General features: G+C 42.6%; 1 protein-coding gene across 5 annotated transcripts in view; it reads right to left on the bottom strand.

Annotated features, from left to right (window-relative positions):
• Nucleotides 1-16,954, bottom strand: part of ELMO1 (engulfment and cell motility 1) — a 479,853-nt gene that overhangs the window by 435,796 nt on the left and 27,103 nt on the right. The window contains exon 1 of one of the 5 annotated variants that reach the window (XM_033088367.1): nucleotides 15,724-15,919. The exons of the other annotated variants lie outside the window; for them this stretch is intronic. The gene's annotated coding sequence lies outside the window, so the exon portion shown is untranslated. Of the gene's footprint in view, nucleotides 1-15,723; nucleotides 15,920-16,954 lie in introns of those variants that run through there. 5 annotated transcript variants of the gene reach the window in all.

The raw sequence follows: 16,954 nt of genomic DNA, 5'->3' as shown, positions 1-16,954 counted from the left end.
TGGATTTAGTGAAAAATGTTCAGGTTTCTGGGGAGACTTTAGCTCCAGCTCTGCTCCTTCCTAGCTATGTAATACGGCATAAGTTTGGTACTTCACTGTCTACTACTGCAGAATGTTAGACCCTCAGATAGCACAGCTCACTGAGAACTGAGGTCCTTTGTCTTGCACCAGCAGGGACCCTCTCTTTAAGTATCGTACCAGTGAGACCTGAAAGGATCAGGGGCATTGTCCACACATCCCCATGCGCTGTGAGAACTGTGAAGCAACTGGAGTTATTTCACAAACAAAACACACAAAAACCCACGTCAGCTTCATCCAGCAGCAGGATCACCCATTCATCCTTAGGGAGCACCGACCTAGTTTTGTTTTGTTTATAAATGTATTTTTCTAGTCCTCAAAATTCATAAATTCACTTTAGGGCATAAATGCTGACTCCAAAGCATTTTCACCGAAATTTATTGTTAAAGCCCACGTTTTTTCAGCGCAAATGAAATAACTACATCAAATATAAAATGCCCATCTGAAAAGTCCACAATTTTCACATAAACATGGAAGGGAGTGAGGAAAGTGTAGGAAACCACACAAATTGTCCTTTTCAGTTATTCAAGGACCTTTGATAAACTGTGTTTGAAAAGACCAAGAAAGAAAGATCAGACTTCATTTTTTAGGGGTAACAGTCAGGCTGCTGACCATCTTATCTTCCGCCTCCAGACCATCTCCTCATCAAGGAAGGAGTGAGAACTGAACCACTTCACAAATGGCAAAATCCTCCTCCTTGAGGACAGAGAACAAGACCAATTTTCTTTCAACCAATGCATTCGGTAAAGCTTTCAAAGCAAACCCCAAAGAATGTTGCAAAGCACTTGGGAGGAGACTAATAGCCTTATCTCAGTCTGGTCCAGAAGCTTGACTCTTAGAATTGAAAGAGACACTTACTATCATCTGACCCAGGAGGCTTTCACACTTAATTTAGGGGCAGAAGCCTTATTCATAGGAAACCCTCCAGGAACCTCAACTTATGAGGAAGCTGGAGGTGTGCTTGTCCAGGAGGAGGTGGGAGTCCCGAGCCTGGCTGGCTCTATGCCATTCACTCTCCTTGCAGAGAACCCTACGGCTCAACTTCAGGAGCTTGGGGCTGGTGGAAACACAGTTTAAAAGTGACTGAATCGCCTAAGCCTCATAGCACAGGTGAATGAGGACATTTAGCCAAACAGTGACAAGGAGTGCCTGCAGAGGCCACTGGACACATGAGCGAGGCCTGGTCAAACATCATAGGGACTCAAAAAAGCCACGTCCTCCTGACCTCTGCACAGGTAGAGTGACTGTGTGATCCATCCGAGGCCAACAAGACATTAGAGGAAATTTGCTGAAGGTCATTTTTCTGATGAAAGAGACAAATTGAGAGGAGAGCCGATGGTGTTTCCCCTTTCTCTTTCTTCCTGTTGAGTGTGTGAGGACATGCTGTCTGGTGCAACAGCAGCTATCCTGAGATTATGAAGTGCAAAGAAAAAACAAAAGGCCGACATACTTATTTGTATGGAGCAGAAAGAGAGAAAAGAGCTCGGGGCCTTGATGACATCCTTGAGCTACTTAATGAATCTGAAGACACCTGCCCCTGACTTCTGGTTAAATAAGCCATCAAAGTAAATGTCCTTATGCTAAAAGATACGCTTGGTCAGGTCTTCTGCTACTGTACCCCACCAAACACTGAACACTTCTCTAGGTATTTCAGAATCAGAATGCATTCTGTTCCTAAAGACATGTGGACAGTTCAAAAGCAAGGAGGAATGGGACAGCCACCTTGGAAGACAATTCGGCACTTTCTTATAAAGCTAAACATTTAGTCTTACCATATAATGCAGGAATCGTTTTTCAAAAGTATACCACACTGATGCAAGATACTGCGAATAGAGAACACTGGGCAGGGCGGGGGATGTATATTGGAACTCTGTGCTATCTGCTCGATTTTTCTATAAATCTAAAACTGTTCTAAAAAATGAAATCTATTAATAAAGAAAAGAAAAAGGAAAGACACAATGAGGGAGGGAAACTATTCCTAAAATTGTAATCGTTTTCTTCTCAAATCAGTCTAGAAACTGACCCAATGTAACGAATGTCAAGAGTGCATAGAAAGAGTTAAACCAGTACCTTCCATCCTCACCCTTCCACAAAACACCTCTCCCCACGCCCACCAACACGGATCTCTGCACTTCACCTTGACTTCACCCCATGTGTTTCAGGACTCCCTACACATGCTTAGTGCTCTCCCACAGAGTGCACCATTACTCATTGGTCCTCCATGCTCTTGGCTCAACCTTGCCCTCTCCCTGCCACTTCCTGCCTCTCCCTCAGCTTTCCAGAGCATCCCTAGGGTTCCCATGTTATTTTTACCTCTGATAATGACATCTCTGAAAAACAAAGTACCCTCAGACGCTTCTCTGCATTAATGGAAGTATCAACCTAGTAAATAATAAATCCCCAGGTCCTTCTGGCGGTGTCCATAAGGGATCTCTTATACCCAATGCATTGTTCAACCACTGCCCATCTGCAGGGCCCAGAGGCGAACCAGTGTGGAGATCTAGCTTCTCTGTGGAAATGTACCAGTGTTTCTGAACGCAGTGTGAACAGAAGGAGGTACCATATTCCAGTCCTAAAAATTTCCTGGATCCTTTTTCCGTAGTTTTCTTTGGGTTCTGGAAGGGTGACTTAAAAATGGATTTCTAAATCAACTGAGGTTGTAGGTGGATAATTGTTCTTTGATGAAAAAACAAAATATCTACTTAAAAACATCAGCTAAAGCTTGGCTCAAATCTCTTTGCTTCTTTTTTTTTTTCCTTTTTATTCTTTTCTGAATAAAATGCAAATGGGCACATAATCAGGAGTCCTCACTAAAAGTGTGGACTTTATGAAATTGGCTGGAAAAAGGCATTTGCTGAGCAAACATTCCCTGGAGAGAAGTCACTTTGGTGGGATCACTGAAGCCTTGGTAATGGGGGCCCCCAGCTGGGGGACTGAAATGCTGTGTTAAACGGCATAATTTGGGGTGATAATGGGATTTTAGCTGAATGAATCATTCCCATGAGGAGGGCATGGGTGCTTTTAATACATCCAGACCAAACAACAACAAGAATGAATAATAACTAACAGTTCTTACCAAAAGGTCAGTACTTCTCACCACTGCCAGCCTTTGTACATACCGTTCCCTCTGCTTGGAGTACCCTCCCCACCCAGCCCATAGTCAGGCACCTCAGCCCCACCCTCACCATCTTTGTCACACTCCCATGCGTTATTCAGGATACAGCAGGAAGGTCCCGCCTTTGGAGAAACTTGTGAATTCTCCACCGTGGTTATTCAGTTCTTCCTCCCCACTCCTTATTACCTGGTACCTATCTCCTTTCATACCGCTGAACTGTCTGCATGTCTTTGTCTCCACTTGACCGAGCTGCAAACACTTGGCTTCCCTGTTACCCCTCTTTCTATTTCCAGCAACTGCGACAGTATGCTGCTGCCTGTAGCATGTCATGAACAGATGCCTCCTGAAAACACGCATCACGAAAGAAATGAACCCATAAATGGACTTTATAGCATCCCGCATGTGATAGCTTTTAAAAGCCTATAAACAGAGTCTCTTTCAGCAAGATATATTTTTCAGCTAGACGAAATATTAATATGCACTGTGGGCATCATTTAGCATAAAAATAAGCTCACAATTTAACTCAGGAAAGCTTATCTGCAGTTATTCCTCCAAATCACCACGTAACGTCAATCCATTTCCATGTTGCTTTGACTGACACCAATCTCTGTGATGAAACGAATTGCACAGAATCACAAATGCTACCCTTGTAGACAACCGTCCTTCATTTCACATCTTAGGCAATCACATGGCAATTAAACGTCCCCGTGCGTGGGGCACTGAAATCACGTTTGGCATGTTTACTGGGACTCAGGATGCTAGGCTCGTCAATGGGAACGAAGTTGTCGGGAAGACAGGCTCACAAGGGTCGCGGCAGTTACAACACAGACTCGCTGGATCTCTTCCAGCGTCTAAAGGCCTCACAGAGGAAACCACGTGTCCCTCAGGGGACAGTGCAGCGACTTCTCCACCCAGAGGGTCAATTCTGCTGATCCTAACAACCGGCCTCTGGGAAGCTGCTCTCAAGGGGACTGACCTCAGAAGCATGGGTCAAAATGCACTGGGGAACCCATCCTAATAAGGAAACTGTCGACACTTCTCTTATCAGTAATTCCCAGGTCCACTGTGGCTGCGGACAGAATCAGGAAATCAAGTTCAAGCTGCAGAGATGGGAAAAAACCCAGCCCGAGGGGTACTTTGAAGCTCCTTCTAGAACCTTGTGTTTTGCTCATTACATCTTAGGGCTCATTTCATCATTCATGCAAACGCTTGAATGCTCTCCCTAATCCAGGCCCTATGCCAAATGTAATCAGTTCAGTAAACAGCCATTTTCTTTGGGTGGCTGGTGGAAATAAAAAAGTACTGCAAAGGGGGAATCGATGCTCTCAAAAATCTTTCATTTTTTTCTCTATTTATACATTTCCCGCCTTCATGGCAAATGTGAATGGTTTCAATTTGATTTGATACTGAATTCAATATGACAAAACAATGAGACAGAAAAACATTCTTAGGAAAGAAAAGTTAAAGCAATAAAGAAGAAAAAAAAATGTTTTCAATCTTTTTTTTCATCTTTGAAATATAAGTGTTGACTAGATGATCCCAAAGGTCCTTCCAGGTTTAAAACGAGATGACTCACTAGTGATCAGGACAGTGTAAATTAAAACGGCAATCAGATACCGTGTCCACTCCTGAGATGGGCAAAGATGAAAGAATTCCACAATATCAAGTGTCAGAAAGAGTATGGAGGCAATAGGATCGCATATACTCCCGACTGGGATTAATATAGCCTGTTTGGAGAACAGTTTGGTAATTTATAGTAAAGTCGAATAAATCTATGTGGCTTTCATTCGATGTCTAAGATAATCACATCTATATTCAGGGTGACATGGCTAAAAATATTCATGGAGGAATAAGGTTTAATGGCAAAATTGGAAACAACTTACATGTGCATCGATAGATAAATGAAACGTGATATGGTCCAAACATAACCCAAGAAACAGCAGTTAAAAGGATAAACCATGGCTGAATCTCAAAAATATATATGTATATATATATATCATTGGTGCACACACACACACACACACACACACACACACACACACAATTTAGGTATATATAAAATTGGTGGTTCTCAAACAGGAGTGACTGCCCCTCCTCTGCCTTCCCTGGGGACATTTGGCAATGTCTGGAGGCATTTTTCTGTGACATAACTTAGGCAGGAAGTGCTACTGAACTCTTGTAGGTATTGGCCAGATATGCTGCTGAGTCCTAACAGTACAAAGAACAGATCCCAACAACAAAAAGCTATCTGGCCTAAAATGTCAATAGCAGTGAGGTTGAGAAACATTGCTCCAGAATTATGGAATACAGTTGTTTTTACATTTTAATTATTTAACTAACAATCTCCTGCACAAATTTAACTTTCCCGGCGTGCAAGAACCTCTTAAGTGACCACTGGCTAGGGTCTGGGTGTTGCAAACTCCAACACACAACATTGCCATGCTTCCTTTTCCTTCGAAAAAAAGGGAGAAAGGAAGGAAGGAAGGGAAGAGGGAGGGAGGGAGGAAGGCAAAAGAAAGAAAGAAATCACCAGAGGCTTGTGAAGTATGCTTCTCTCTTCCCTTTGAAACCTCAGAGATTAAAATGTTCCCAGCATCCTAAATAAACATCGCTTGCAGGCTCCAGCACTATTGTCAAACAGCTTTCATTCACCAGGCCTGAAACAGGCTCTCGTTCATCTCGTGTTGTCTCCCCCGTGATTCTTCTACTTTCTGAAAGCTGTATCATTTGCTAGTTAGTATAATAAATACAGTTGGTATTTCTCCTGAAAAATGATTTGTAAATTACGTTTCGGTAAACTGAATCATGTTTCAAATGAACTAAAGTAAATCATTACTTAAAGGAACTTGCTCATGGACCTTTTGTGCAAGTTTTTATCATATAATAACCCCAGACTAATTTATCTGCTGCATGAAGGACTAATGACTATATCTCAGAACCTGAAGAAAGGAACTTACATGTTCAAGTCAAGCCTGTCCCGACTTCTTGAAGTGGTCTCGCTTTATTCAAGTTCACGAAACTGCACCTTTCTGTGTTACCCATTCAAAACCCTGCAATACATTCTGCAAATACCTTTATAACCATCTTCAAAGAAGAAAAGGCCCCTGTTCCAAAAGACACATGATGATACATGGGCTCAGTCAAACTAACCTGAGACTAGACTAGAAATATCAAAAATGAAAAGGAACATGAATCAATAAATCAATCAACCAATCACCCTCAAACTATACTAATGCAGAGACAAAACTGGATCACTAATTCCAGGGATATTTTCTTTAAGAACATATGTCTGACCAGTGGTTGCCAGAGATTGGGGCGGGGCAGGGTTTGGGGGGAGTATGCAACTGGAAAGGCCGAGCTCTAGGGAAAAGGCCAAGCGCTAGGGAAAAGGCCGAGCGCTAGGGAATGCCTTTGAGGGGATGGAAAGGTTCTGTATCTTGACTGTGGTCAGGGTTACATGCATCCACATATGTGATAAAATTTCATTGAATTTTGTGCCCAATTGTTTTGTAAATCTAAAATTGTTCCAAAAGAATGTCCACTCATTTAAAAAAATAAAGTAAAAGAACTAAGGCAAGTCCATTCATAAATGAAGCCCACTCTGGTAAAGAAGAGTGAGCGTTACATTAAATACAGACAGCAGCATGCTGCTTCTGTCCACATCATAACCGTATCCCCACGTTCCCCAGATTAAAAAAAACAGCCATCACGTGGCAAGGGGTAAATAAAAGAATGCTTCTGAAACTGCTTGGAAAGCAAGCAAGGGCCCTACAAATAGAGCTGCAACTCTACTACTATTCAGGTTACAAAATAGATGTGCATATTGAACTTCAACCACCGCCGGCCCCCGCCTCAGGAAGAATATGGGCAGCTTGGCTACCTGATGTTCTGTAACTCTCTAAGATATGTGGGGGGAAAATGGCAATGAACACTGATAAGCCCCTACCTCTCTCAAATGTGTTTCTACAAGATTCTGGGAGGTGGAAAAAAATAACAGCAGAGCAATATTTGCACACCCATGTTCACTGCACCATAACTCACAATACTGAGAGGTGAAAGCCACCTTCATGTCCACTTACAGAGGAAGAGAGAAACAAAATGTAGTGTATACATACAATGGGATATTATTCAGCATTCAAAAAGAAGGAAATCCTGTCACATGCTATAACATGGATGAATCCTATGGACATTATGCTAAGAGAAATAAGCCAGTCACAAAAAGACAAACATTGCATGATTCCACTTATGAGGTAGTCAAACTCTTAGAAAATAGAATGGTGGTTGCCAGGGGCTAAGTTCTAAAGAAGTCATTCAACAATGTTCATATGGTGAACACTTAAAAATGGTTAAGATGATTTTGTTTTTGGCTTTTTCACCATAATAAAAAAAATTTTTAATAATGTCAGGAGCATGACTTTCACAGAATATTTGGAAAGTTTAAACACTGATTACAAGTCTGGTCATGACCCTGAAAGCCTGACTCAACAGAGGACAGAGTCTGCATGATAAACCCAGGAGGAAAGGACTCTAGGAAACTGACACACAACAGATATTTTGCAAATGACAAAAGTGAACAAAATAAGTCCCCCAAAACATACTGGATACCAGAAGTTCACATGGGGAACTTGACGTTGTGACCTCACTCTGAACTAATGCTGATTTCCACAAAGTATCTTCTCAACTAGTGACAATAATGACAAGAGCTATCACCAGTGAAGCATTAGTTTTGTGGTGTGTTCTATGCACCATTTCCCTGAATCCTCATAGCAACTTTATACGGCAAATGTCCTGGCTACTTACTGCTGTGTAACAAACCATCCCAAAATGCAGTGGCTTCAAACAATGCCCATCATTTATTGTACTCATGAAACTACAGTCCAGCAGGGTTGAGTGGGCATGGCTGATGGGTGTTCCATGTGGGGTCAGCCAGGGCAATTCACGCTGGGCTTGCTGCAGGGTCCACTTTCAAGATGGCTCACTCAGAGGACTGAGAAGTTGTTCGAGTGGTCAGCTGGGCGCTCAGCCCTGCCTACAGGTGAGGGGCTTCGATCCCTCCCACTTGGGTCATTCCTGCTTGGGCAGCTTGGGCTTCCTCACAGCATGGTGGCTGGCTCATAGGCAGGAACACCGCCGAGCAAAATGGAGGTGCATAGCACTTTCATGATCTAACTTTGCAAGTTACATAGCACCACTTCTGCTGTACCTGTGGGTCAAAGTGGTCACCACATTCCACTCAAGATCAAAGAGAAGGGACGTAAACCTTATCACGAGAAGAGAAGACTGTCCAAGTGACCTTGTAAGGACATGTGACATGAAAGATATTGGTTTGGCCATCTTAAACAAATACAGTCTAGATGGGGAAACTGAATCTTGCAAACTAATTAACTCCCCACCCCAAAATCACAGCCACTAAGTAATGGAGCCAGATCCAAACCCAGATGAATCAAATCGGACTCCAAGTCAGATCCATGAACTATTATTCTGCTTTCCACTTCCTCTGCAATCCCTACGCCAATTACTAGAACTCCAAAGCTCTTTACTTTCTTTGTGTACAGAGGGCTTACTTCATATAATTAACATGAAAGTAAATGTGAACTTCCCAATTATAGCAGTTTAGTGACTGACGCATAGAAAGCTCTCTAAATTTTGGCTAAATTAAATATGTTTATTTCCTGTACGAAACCATGGACTCCTTGAAAGCAAGGATCGAGTTTAGAAAAACCTGGTATCTACATCAAGTTTGATTCAGTTCCTGGCACACAGCAGGAGTTCAGTAAGTGCTTATTAGAGATGTACAGACTTGTTGATAGGTCTACCTCTCCAGCTCACCATCAGACTTAGTGACTAAAAGGCAGGGACAGAGGGCTAGAGGCCTAGGTCACAATCACCTCCATGTCCCATGCCCCCCCCCCACATACACACACACTACATAGAGGGCCCCCGATGAATGTTATGCTGAATGAATGAATGAATGGATGGATGGATGGATGGATGGATGGATGGATGGATGGATGACATATAGGGATAAAAACAGAATGAACAATAGTCCAGGTTTATAAAAACTTTCTTCATTCACACAAGAAGAAACTAATACAATTACAGAAATGAGATCCTATCATCGGGCCTGCCAGCCTTCAAAGAAGGCAGCCTGATTCATGTTGGTGAAGAAATAAGAAACAGTGGGTTGCATGCTGGGAGAGAAACAGAGAAGCAGCAAAGGGAAGAACCAGAAAAGATTTTTTGCTGACTGAAAAAAAAAAAAAAAAAAAAAAAAGATGCGTCTTCTAAGGCATCTACTTTGACACTTTTGGGCACCCTTCCTAACTGGGTGCTGGGGTCAGAGCAGAACACCTGAGGATGAGAGGAGGAGGAAGGGACTTAATGTTTGCTGATGCCACTCCAGGCCAGGCCCTCTTCTCAGTAAGAGCTGGGGCTTTACTCCCACGTCTACATTTTCGTAATAAAGCCTGGAACAGCGGGAAGAGGAAGTAGGAACAAGAAGCAGCACGCATTTCACTGGCTCTTAGAAAACCATTTTAAGAAATAATTATGGAGACGCAGCAACTAATTCTACTTTAGCAATATTCTAAATGGGGAACCCCACAGGTATTAATAGGGATTGCTAATGGGTGAATTCAAAGAACAATAATCTTCCATACACACTTCTTTGTAAAAATAAAATAAATAAAGGCTCCTTTCTTTCATTCACCAGCCAACTCCTGGTTTCTTCTAAGCTTTCTGCATCTACTACAGCACTTCTTTATTTTAAAAAGAAACCCCTGCAGGTTTTTTTTTTCCAGGAACAAGTGGGTAGAGTAGATTGTAGCAGCAATAAAAGTGGAAAGTGATCCTGGAGAAAAATTAGTATCTTCATGCTTTTTATCCTCAAAATTCTTTAAATAAAATTTAATTTTGTTGGCTATTGCCTTTTAAATGTGTTAAATTAGAGAAAAGTAATGTACTCTGCTTTTCCAACTTCTCTATTATATTAAAGGGTCTCGTTTCATGCATGCAGTCTACCGAAATGGCTTTTTTTCGGGGTGGGGGGGAACTTAGCAGCATATTGCTATGTTGGGGAAACTAACATTCATATAACGAATGAGCAATTTTTCCTCATCTGGTTCATAAAAATTTCCCCTGTTACTTCTGGTAATTATCAAAAGCACTCATACAAAAGCACACACATTCTCCATTTCTCAGAACTTTGCCTCCCACTCCAGCAGTAATATTGTGACAGTTTGAGGTTACAGGATCACGGATGGCTTGAGTTTTGATATCACAGTGAAGGGTGGCTTGCTTCTTTCACTGCTGTAGCCACAGTCCCAAGTATGCATTCAGCTAACACATGCTCTTTAGAGGGAAACATCTATTCAAATTAAAGTCTTCTTTCTCACTCTCAGCCAACGCCCACCTCCACCCACCAATCAAAGGTTCTGAAAGAAACAATACCATCATTTGGTGCCAAGGCTCAACCATGTTTTTAAATTACGGAAAATAATTCTTAGGATTAGAATACATTTTACAACTCAATTCTAGACCCTTGGATAGAGGAGAGTTCTTCAAAAGAACAAACTGAATTCTCCAAGAAAATCCAAAGAACTGGATGGATCCATGGCATGGCTTTCATATGGAGCTGAATTCTCAGGGTCCAAGGTGTTCGTGGGCTGTCCTGGATGTTGAGGGGGACTATCCCCCACCACCTCAGCAGCAGGCACTTCTGCTGGATCTATTTTATGCAGTGAGTTTCTCCTGCAAGATACCTTTGGAGTAGGTTACCAAATTTTCTTTTAAAGAGCTAGTACCGTAGATGAAAATACACTCACGACCTTATTTATATCATAGCCTACCAATCAAAATAGTCTAGCATGCCAATTAATATTAGTAAATACTGCATACAAACAACTAAAGAAAAACCACTGCAATGCAACGATTGCTTTTGCTTCTGTCATTTTTTTTTTTTTGAGAACAGTATAGGTTTTAACATATGTGCGCACATTCTCTGACACGCCTCCCTTTAAAAGGTGACTCCTAGTTCCCCGTCCCCTTAGACTGGCCTTTTCTAACGCAGAGAATGTTTAAGAAATGAAGCTATGTGATTTCCAAGACTGGACCATCAAAAAGATACAGCTGCCACGTGACTGTTTCTATCTCAAATTTTGCTCTGGGGGAGGCCGGCCAGCATGTCAAAGCACGAGCACCCACAACAGACCAGCCATGTGAATGGGCCACCTTGGACACTCTGGTCGGCCCTTCAGATGGCCAGCTGACGTCTGACTACAACCTTAGGAGAGGTCCTGGGTCAGGCCACCCAGCCAAGCTGCTCCTGGATTCCTGACCCAGTAAACGACGCAAGATAATAAACATTTATTATTGGTTTAGCCCTGAAGTTTGGGAGCCATTTCTTATACAACAATAAATCACTGGTACAAGAAGTAACTCGACTAATTTTTTTTTCTTTTTTAACAGTATTTAGGCTCACAGTATTTAGGCTCTAGCCAAACTAGATTATTTATCCTTTAACTAACACTTCCTCTGGTGGAAGTCCCCATTCTTCAACCTTCTCCCAGCCACACGTGACACCTCATCTCCCCGGGGAGTGTCACACTCCTTTCAGCCCCCTAGGCCTTTTCCTGAGCTGCCCTTCACACTTGATTCTTTGTATTAGTTATTTGTGTGCTTGCTCATCTCCCTGACCAGAGACCCAAAGACCAGAAAGGCTGCATTTCAAAAGAAAGTCTTGACAAACTTAGAATCCACACAAAATACCTCACACATTGTAGGCATTCTGTCAAATACTGAACAACAGAAGAAAATACCAGCTGGTACCACATGGTAAACAGGGCAGCCACCAAAAGGACCAAGTTGTCCCAAGGCATTTCTCACTTCTCACAAGAAATCCCCGTGGTCAAAAACAAGTATCTGCATGACATGCAAACTTACAGCCCTTCGTTCTCTTTTTTTCTTGCTGTCTACAGCCCCAGCCAGTTCACTCAGTAAAACACCCTTCAGAAGTGAGGAGAAACCTGCAAGCAGTGATGGGAAAGGATAAATTCAGACAAGTCAATGTCTTCCACTGGGGTACTTTTATATCAAAATAACATGAAGTGTAAAGATGACTCACAGAGCAATGAATGGCTATGATATGATGGCTTTCAGTTTGCTAAGAAAATTTAAAAAACAAAAACTTTCTTGGATGTGAGCAGCCAACGCTAATATCTCATCAGGTCTATGAGATTGGTATATGGGAAACTGAAATACGCATATGGTACCTCTGAGTACCCTGCTGGAAAATATTACTGCATTTAGAGGCAACGATAGACAATATCTGTACGTTGCATGTAGAATATCAACACATACAAAATTAAAAAGAGAGGGGATTAATATCTGCATTAAGTTAAGAGATGTGTGTCCAGATCACTTGCCAGAATGCACCACCACTCAAGAATCCATGCTCCCCTTTCGCTCTTCCTAAAAATTATCGGATTTTTGATCTGGCATTCTTTGACCAGTACCCTGCGCATTTGCTAGGGGAGTGCCCCAGGTCCAGCTCCAAACTTCAATTCTGGCAGAGAGAGAAAAACAAAAAGAAACCAAATCCTAAATGACTTCGGGAGTGACGGAATCAAACTAATTAATTCTATAGCGCACTACACCTCTAGCCTTTTCACTATACAAGCTTGTATTGTTTACGCCACTCAGCACTGTGTCTTCTGTCACTTACAAAGTCATTCTCACTGCTACACTGGAAAATTCTAACACACTGCCTGGGTGCCATACATCCAACCTTATCTGCCAGAACAAATAAAGAACAGATAAATAAGCCAACAATTGTCAGGCACATTCCGGAAACAATACTCCCCTTTTATTTTTTCTCATAGAGATTGCAACACACATTGTCATAGTAAAGGCCATGAGAAATTTCTGAAATAAATTTTTTTTAAAAAATTATCTAACGTTTTAAACTAATTATCTAAGTTGATTTGACCTTGCAATTATTTTTGCACTATTATTTTTACACTACTAATAATTACAATAATTATTTTTATTTTAAACCCAAATAACATCCTTTGCTCTGAAACACATAGTTCGGGCAATCGTTTTCATCTTGGTAACAACTGAGCCAACAATTCTAGAGGTTATCTATGCAGGAAGCCTGTGGATTTCTTAATTCCAGGCTAATTTCTCGTGCAACCCAGAGCTCTCTTGGGATATCCCCCGCTCTATTGCCTGTGCAAATTAGCTCGGTGTCCACCTGAACAAAGCAGATTACGTAAAGGGAACTGATCCACTGGCCCCAAATGCACAGAGGCCTGTTGAATCACTGACAAGTTCTTGAAAGCATCCACACTCTCCCCTCCAAAGCAGAGATGTGCTTCTGTCTGCACTATCAACCGTGTAGAGTTGAGGGGCCTGGTATTCCAAGTCAGAATATTTGGGTGCAAACACAAACCCCACCACTTAAAATGGGTAACCTTGGCAAGTGTGCTTCCCCAGGCCTCAAATCCTCATTATAAAATGTGTGTTCTAACAGACACTATTTAAAAGTCTACTATTAATATAAAAATTAAGTAATAAGAACACTCTATCTAAACCAGTTAGCACAGTGCCGGACACATAATAAATGTGCAATAATGTTCACTGCTATGGTTGTAATAACTAATATTGAAAAGGAAAATAATCAATACACGAAAAGATACATGACAAGGTTGGTCTTCCAAAAGATATCTCAGGGCTTCAAAGGAAAAGAAATGGAAATTAAAGTAATAATAATTCTTAATACAAAGTAAATGGATCCCACTTAAAGTTAAACATTACTTCTTAATTATTTGCTTTGCGAAGAAGTAGGGTACCATAAAAATAAATAGCACCTCAACAACTCATAAACCAAGGAGTTATAGCACACCTTCAACACATCGTAGAACAAAATTCCCAGAACATCAACAGACCCACACAAAAATCAAGTTCAAAGTATATCCCTTAATGAAATCTGCAATCTTTCTAGCAATCAGCATTTCAGATGATTAGCGCCACTAAATGAATGTGCAAATTTAAGCCTGCATTTTCAGATTTGCAACTGACTTGAAACAGAAATAAGTTAACTAACTATAAATAAGTCCTTTACTGGACTTCAAGCTGAAGCTAAGCTTTATGCAGGCCTTCAACTTGTAGCATCTCTTTTCTAAGTTTGTAAAACTGATGACACAAACTTCATAAAGAAGAAGCCGGGAGAACAGCCATTGGGCTACAGTCACTCTTAGGTTTTACCCGGATGGACAATCGAATAGATCTATAGTCCTCAAAGCTATGGATTATGGTTTAGAATCTTGGGAATCCCATTTCCATTGAATAATTAGACCAGCAGAATATGGTTCGAGTTTCACATTGCTACACCCCAACTTCCTGGAACCCTAGGAAGGAACCTGGGGCTCGTTCCACAGTGGCCCTGGCTGTGCCCCCTGGAATCCTGGCAGCAATGTCATTCACCACAATGTGAACTGTGCCCCTGGAGTCAAGTGGCACACAAACCACATATCTTACAGGACGACTGCAAAAAGACAGATACATTTGCTCAGTTCAGCTCAAAGACTAGATTCCCTAAAACTTGCCCAAGACGGTTCCTTTGCATTCACTTTAAAGGGCAGCATAAGAGATTTCAATCTAGCTAATATTAGAGCAAAATTAGTGCTGACAAGAAGCTTGGAAGCAAAATGTGTGCACAGAAGAAGCCTACGAGTCGCAGCACTGAAAGAGTTAACACTGCTTCCCCAGTATTACCTTGTAATACCGGGCTCCTCCACTTCCTCAATTTCTCCAGGAAGTAGCTTGTGACATCTAAGGACTGGAAGTGACCGGCCATAAAAAACCTAACCCCTACTGCACACTTTCTATGAGGAAGATACTATCCCAAGCATTATCTCACTCAATTCTCCCAACAATCCTGTGAGAGGGCACTATTATTATCTCCACTTTATAGCCCAGGAACCTGAAACCCAAGGCAGTCTTGCTGCTGGCCACACCCCAGAAGCGAGTACAGCAGGACTGAGTCGTAGGCAGCTGTTAGGAGGTGAACTGATTTCCAAACAGTTACCCTGAAGGCCTAATCCCCGGTATCCATGAAAGTCACCTTACTTGGAAATAGGGTCACTGCTGATGTCATCAAATTAAGATGCGGTCATTAGGGTGGACGTTAATCCAAGATGACTGGTGTCCGTATAAGAAGAGGAAATCACCCTCCAAAGACAGAGACACGAAAAGGAGATCATGTGAAGATGGAAGTAGAGAAAGCTGCACACGCTGACAAAAGCCTGGAGCTCCCAGAAGCTGGAAGAGCCTCCCCTAGGGACTTCCAAGAGAGCCAGTTCCTGCCAGCATCTTGATCTTGCACTCCAACCACCCAGAACTGTTGGGGAACACATTTCTGTTTTAAGCCACCCAGTCTGCTGCAATTTGTTAAAGCGGCCCTAGGAATCGAACACAGCGGTCCAGACTCCCACCCACTCCGGGTTTCCCCTCCCACACTTTCCACTTACCGGGACCTGTCTGTTACAGAACAAAATGAAAACTTCCATTCCACAATACTTTTCCAGACTTGAGACTGTTACAAGCAGAAAGTGCAACATACGTATTATGAACTGCCTCGAATGGTACTTTTTATCAAAGCTGAAATAAGAGTATGCTACCCCTACGTATAGCTTCAGCACAATCCATCCGCCTCCCCCAACTCTGAGCCCCTCCAGCAGCCTGCAGTTCTGCTTGAAGTTCTGTCCTTCAAGCTGGTAGCAACTTCAAAACAGACTGTCTTTTCCAAGCGCAGTGTCTGGTGACCTGGCCCAGTTCACTGCAGTGAGGTAGGTAAGGCCCCTGGGAGACTGCAGATCCTGGAATTGGATCTTACCAGGCCCCAGGGGTGAGCAAGGCTGCAAGCAAAGAGAGAGGCGGCTTCAGTAGCTGGAAGGGAAGCGCTGCAGCAGCAGAATTCTGTACCTGCTGCGTATCAGTGCCAAGCATGCGTGAGAGGCAGCTCAAGTAACAGGGTCAGCATCTACCGATCAGACTTGGACTGAGAAGCATCAGGGAGGACCTAGCGTGGGGAGGGTGAATCTAGGAACACACCACATTCCCAGGTACAGACAGGTAGTCAGAAGACAGGATGGAACACAGCCTGTCAGTCACAGGCTGGGGGTGGGAGGTTCACTTCAGCTTCTGCAGTAGAGGGTCAGTCAGGCAGGAAGGAGGGATGGTACAAGCCAAGGACCCAGCTTTCAGGGGGGTACTCTGGTAAGGACTGCGGCCCTTGGAACAAGACAGAAGCCCAGTACAGAGCACCAGTCAGCCAAGGCAGAAGAGCATCCAGGCTGATCTGATTAGGAGGTGCTAGTCCCCATGGTCCTAGAGACTTCTCCGGCAACCCCCACCCCTGAGCCCCAAGAGCTGGGCCTGCAGGGGTGGACCCAGTGGGGAGCACAGGGACGGCTCAGGAAGTAGGCAGGCTCTGACCCAAAGGACATTTCCAAACTCCATGGCTGAAATGCAGAAACCATTTTCCAGTAGAACCAGGCTAGGGTTCCAAGCTCTATTCTAGAACTTCATGAAGACATAATCCAAACCAATACTGTTAAAATGCTCGTAATTAAAAATCTAAATACAAAACTACGTTAATTGAGATGAGGGTAGTATTTTTACCTTTGATACAGTGCTTGGTAAAGAGCAGAATGAATTAGAGGAACATGAGGAAGGAAATGGAGATTTCTGTGACTGCGC

The sequence above is a fragment of the Rhinolophus ferrumequinum genome, chromosome 20 (genome assembly GCF_004115265.2).
Source record: "Rhinolophus ferrumequinum isolate MPI-CBG mRhiFer1 chromosome 20, mRhiFer1_v1.p, whole genome shotgun sequence".
Lineage (NCBI taxonomy): Eukaryota > Metazoa > Chordata > Mammalia > Chiroptera > Rhinolophidae > Rhinolophus > Rhinolophus ferrumequinum.
Note: the sequence above shows the minus strand (reverse complement) of the source record. Positions and strands in the feature narration are given on the sequence as shown.